Raw genomic sequence first — 5,623 nt, forward strand, 5'->3', positions numbered from 1 at the left:
GACTGGAGCAAAAGCTGCTGTCAACAGACAACAAACTTCACACACACCTCTATCTATAAAGCACATGATCACTTGGCAGGACTGGCAAAGTTGCTTCATTCTGTCTGAGCTGTCAGAAGCTGCTCTGCTTGCATTATTAATACCTGCATCTTAATTCAGGTGCACCGCCTCCATTATTATGCCATTCATTCTTAGTCTATGCACCTTGGCTCACAACAAGCAACCAGGGTTATGAACTGGAGAACTGATGGGTCCTATGTATGGGGCTTGCTCAAAGGAGTAAGATTCCAGACTGGTTTTCATGGTGGGTGTGAAAACATATGTTTACGAGATGCATGGTTCAGCAGGTGTGTTGTAGCATCTCTCGTCCGCCATAAAATGTACTGGAAATAAAGCCAAGGCTCCATTTTATGGCTAGAAAGGATCCATAAGAGTAAAGATATACAGGAGCCATTCAGACTACCTTTTGTACCGAATTGTAATCTGGATTAAAAGTGGGAAGTTCCTATTGGCACTGGTTTAAACACATCAGGATCAGAGTCTTGCACATCAGATACAGGGCAAATCCCCCTTAGAGCGGTTTTTCCGAAAGTGGATTATTTCCTGTTTGTTTTTGGAAAACCTATTTCTTCCCTGCTGCCGGCAAATGTGAACTTGGCCCCGGTCCTGATCGGGTCAAGTTCAGGGGAGGGATTTAGGTCAGAGGGAGGGCAGTGGGCAGAACATGCCTCCCCTCTCGCACCGGTCGCTTTGCAAGCGGCATTTTTTAAAAATTATTTTGTGTGTGTGTGTGTGACAGAATATGCGAATGCTTGTGTTCCCTTTTAAATTTGGCAAATTGATACAATGTGTGAATGCTTTTGCTACATATGTGTATGTAAGGAGAGATGGCATTCTGGGGTGGCAATCGGGGGGGGAAAGCAAAGAAAGAGGATGCAGAGATGGCATTGTGAGGTGGCCTCCCCTGCAAGCAACATTTATTATTATTATTATTATTATTATTATTATTATTATTATTATTGTGACAGATTACATGAATGCTTTGGGCTGGAAGGGAAGAGGCTGGGGAGGGGGAGGCAAGGGCTTAGGAGATGGCATTGGGCTGGAAGTGAAGGGAAGAGGCTGGTATCCGAGGGGGAGGCAAGGGCTTCGGAGGTGGCATTGGGCTGGAAGCAAAGGGAAGGGAAAAGGCTGGCATCCAAGGGGGAGGCAAGGGCTGTGGAGGTGGCATTGGGCTTGAAGGGAAGGGAAGGGAAGGGAAGAGGCTCCAAAGAGGAGGAAATGCTGGGCTGGAAGTGAAAGGGAAGCTAGAGGCTGGCATGCAGAGGGAAGGCTGTGGAAACCCATGAGGTGACTTTGGGGGAGTCACACTCTCTCAGCCTCAGGGGAAAAGCAATGGCAAATCTCCTCTGAACCAATCTTGCCAATAAAACCCCAGGATGGGGTCGTTTTAGAGTTGCCATAATCTGTAATGACCCAAATACACACAACATACACACACACACACACACACACACCTGGAGGTTTTTAAATTTGACAAGTTGACAGAATATGCGAACACTGCTGCCAGTTTTTTTTTAAAAAAGGAGGGGGAAAGCACCCATTCCGTTGGCCAATGGTTGTAGGATATGTCACCTTTGACGAAAGCAGAAGTGAATTTGATTGACAACAAAGAAGGGTCCATTTTAAAGCAGTACTGCAAATGTGAACTTCAGAGGGGCAAATTGCATTGATCAATGTAAAGGGTAGTGGGAACTTCTTTCTGGGGAGATTCAGTACTGGCTTAGCAGTTCCGGACCGGATCTACCCAGGGCAAATGAGCAAGTGGGAATGGGGCCACAACTGAGCATAAAAGGTAGAATCATAGCAGCAATTGCATTTCCCTATTACCAATACAGATATGAGAACTGGACAGTGAAGAAAATGGATAAGAAGAAAATCAATACATTTGAGATGTGTTGCTGGAGGAGAGTGCTGAGGATACCATGGACAGCCAAAAAGACAAACAAATGGGTCCTAGAAGAGATCAAGCCTGAAATCTCCCCAAAAGCCAAAAGATTAAGTTGAAACTGTCATATTTTGGCCACATCATGGGAAGGTATGACTCACTGGAAAAGACAATAATGATGGGAAAGGTGGAAGAAAGTAGAAAGGAAGGAAGACCACAAGCTAGATGGATGGACTCTAGTAAGGTGGTCCCGGGTATGAATTTACAGGACCTAAGCAGAAAAGTGGAGGATAAGGAGTCTTGGAGATGTCTCATCCATAGGGTCACTATGAGTTGGGATCGACCCGAGGATGTTAATAACAACAAATAGTTTAAGTTTCAATAAGAAATAGCAGCCAGAGATGCCGGCAAAATGTCAGGAATAAACTCTTCTAAAAGATGGCCACATAGCCCAAAAAACCCACAAAAAATAACACACAGACTGCTTCTGCTTACTGGGAAGGAGAGGTTTCTGCCCTCTTCTCTCCCTTCTCCTTCCACTGAGTTAATTGACTGCAAGCTACTTTTTCACTTTGATCCGTCTGCAGTAATCGAAATAAGCTGAGGCCAAAGGGGGAAAATGGGAGGAACAGAAAGAAACCGGGACCTTTTAAAAGCATCTGATATAGTGATATAGGATTTAGTCAGAACTGTCCTTGCCAAATTGAGACAGTTGGAAGGTATGGAGCTAGCTCTGTCTGCACTCCAGGATGAAGCATATTTGTTGGATCTTGGGAGATCTTTGGCATCAGAGGGCCCATGACAGCCATGTAGAGGGGATTACCTCCTTGTGCAAGCAAGGAAAGGAGGAAGACATCACAATGTCAGCTGCAATAGAAGATGGGAAGAATGCATGAGTGGAAGTGGGCAACAGGGATTTAAAATGCTGGCCTTAGGGCAAGTAATTGACCCCAGAATTCTTTCTCTAAAGGAGTTGTGGTTTAGATTGTATATTATTTTAATTGAGGAGGAAGGGAAGGAATTTCAAAATGTCTCCCTGTTTCCACCCTTCACTGGCTAGAAAAAGTGTCTTTATAAAAGCCTAATAAAAGTATATCTTGTGATCTCTTTTACACAACACAATTATTGCATTCCACTTAGATTCTGAAGCAGAGTCTTGGCTTACACAAAGGAGCTGTGTGTCTGAGGTTGTACATGCACATATTCCGTACCTCTGGGACAGGGTAGATGGTATCTTTCTCAGGGAAGAGATTGGATGTTGCGAGTTAGCATTTCTCCACTTGGTGCTGAAATCAGCGGACAAGGTCCCTCTCAGTTTTTCCTTTGATGTGTCTTTCTTTTGGATGTGGAAGAGATACCTTCTGAGTGCAAGACCCTACTCACAGGAAACGTTAGCTTCAAAAGTCAGGATCAATAAACTTGCCTCTCAGTCATTAAGAACTGAATATCTGTAAGTCAGCACATGTACCCAAAAGAAAAATTATTTTTTTTGACATATCACCTTAGATACGCCTCCACACACACACACACACACACGCACGCACGCACGCACACACACACGGAGCAATCTGGTTTCTGCACATGGCGAAATTCCATTAAGCTAGCATTTGTGAGCAATGCATATGAGATTTCCAAACGGGGACAGGAGCGAGGCGGAAGGCTCTTCTGTTCTTATCCCATTCTTAGGCTACCATAAACATTGTGTTTATCCAGTCATTATCTTGTCAGTGAAGTATAATTGTCCTTTCACTAGTATTAACAGGTTATTCCGTTATTCAAAAACGAAGGGAAATGACAGGACAATTCCACCTCACTGACAGGACAATGACAGGATCAGCACGATATTGTCAGAAAATCTTTCACGCAGTCATGGGCAATTGCACTTCACAGATGGGATAAAGTCTGGATAAGTGTGATGTCATTTGAAAGTCTTTTACGTGATAAAGACAGGACAAGGATGTCCTTTTCCCAGTGTGATAATCTCCGTAGTCTTATTGCACTCGTTTTGGGTTATTAAAACTGTTACAGTGTATAGAATGTGAAACCTTTATTAGCCAACCAAAATGTACAATATACTTGTTGCAAGCTTTCGAAGCTCCATGGGCTTAGGGTCGCCATAAGTTAGAAATAACCACAACAACCACAACACCACCAACAACATCAGCTGTGTGAGTTGATGTCTGACAGTTTTTGAAGCAATAGTTCAGTATTGATGCAGGAAAAGGAGCACTGGCCATACTCTCCAACCTTTAAAGAAATGGCTCATATCAGAATTTTGCTCTGCTGTTTTCCCCAGGTTTTATCATCCGTGCCTAAGTCACTTTCCCAGTACTTCATCACTATATGTATTGTGTACATTTTTGAGGTTAAACTCCACGATTCCAGTGTAACACGAAGTTAAGGTGCTGCTCGTAACTGTGAGTTCTCTTGAGGCAACTGGTTCTCAATATTCAATTGCTCTGGCATTGCCCTAAGGCTAAGCAATGCCAGGAAAGCATTTAATAAAATCCATTTTACAATCAGAGGGCATTGACCTGATGTTACTCAAGGAAAAATTTGGCGGCCTGCCCCATGGGAACTGCACAGCTCATTGCGCTACCATCCCTAGAATTTGTTGTATGGGCACGCACTCCTGTTCAGCAGCAGAGGCTTAAGCCACTCAGCCAAAAACTCCTTCTGGTTGGCTCTGCTCATAAATCTCAGCCTACATTCGCAGTTGGTAAACTGGGAGGAGAAAAAACCGGGACTACGACTCTGGAGTCAGGAGACCAGGCTTCGAATCCCGGCTCAGAATTGGAAATATAATGGGACTTGAGCATCCACAGATTTTGGAATCCAAGGGGGGTCTTGGAACCAAACCCCAACAGACACCAAGGGCCCCATCTAGTTGTTGTTATAGTTATTCCCAACTGTGTATAATGGGACTTGAACATCCACAGATTTTAGTATCCAAGGGGGTTTCATAGATATTATTCCTATCCAATAATAATAATAATAACAACAACAACAACAACAACAACAATAATAATACACCAATATATAATGGGACCTGATAATGCACAGGTTTTGTTATCCAACAGGGGGTCCTGGAACCAAATCCCAGCAGACACCAGGGGCCCTAATGTAAAGTCAAAGGCTTTCACAGGAGACATCCATGTTTTTTGTGGGATTTTCGGACTATGAGGCCGTGTTCCGGGGGCCCTATCTAGTCGTTGTCATCATCATCATCATCATCATTCCCCCATTGTATATAATGGGACTTGGGCATCAATGGATTTCAGTATCCAAGGGGGGTTCTGGAACCAAACCCCAGCAGACATCAGGGGCCCTATCTAATAATAATAATAATAATAATAATAATAATAATAATAATAATAATAAATTAATTAAATGGTTCCCAAACTTTGGTCCTCTAACTATTTTGGACTCCAACTCCCAGAAACCCCTGCCAGCTGGTTCAACAGTCAGGAAGAATTCTGGGAGATGAAATAAAAAACATCTGGAAACCAAACTTTGGGCATCACTTCTGCACAGAGAAGATAGTAGGACGCCATTTTTTGTTAAGAACTGTATGTATTTAGCACTATTTGGGCCTCTAGGGGGGGTTGGACTTCGACTCCCAGAACCCTCAGCCATCTGAGCTAACAGTGAGGGATGCTGGGAGATGGAGTCCAA

Source organism: Sceloporus undulatus, chromosome 6, assembly GCF_019175285.1.
Source record: "Sceloporus undulatus isolate JIND9_A2432 ecotype Alabama chromosome 6, SceUnd_v1.1, whole genome shotgun sequence".
Classification (NCBI taxonomy): domain Eukaryota; kingdom Metazoa; phylum Chordata; class Lepidosauria; order Squamata; family Phrynosomatidae; genus Sceloporus; species Sceloporus undulatus.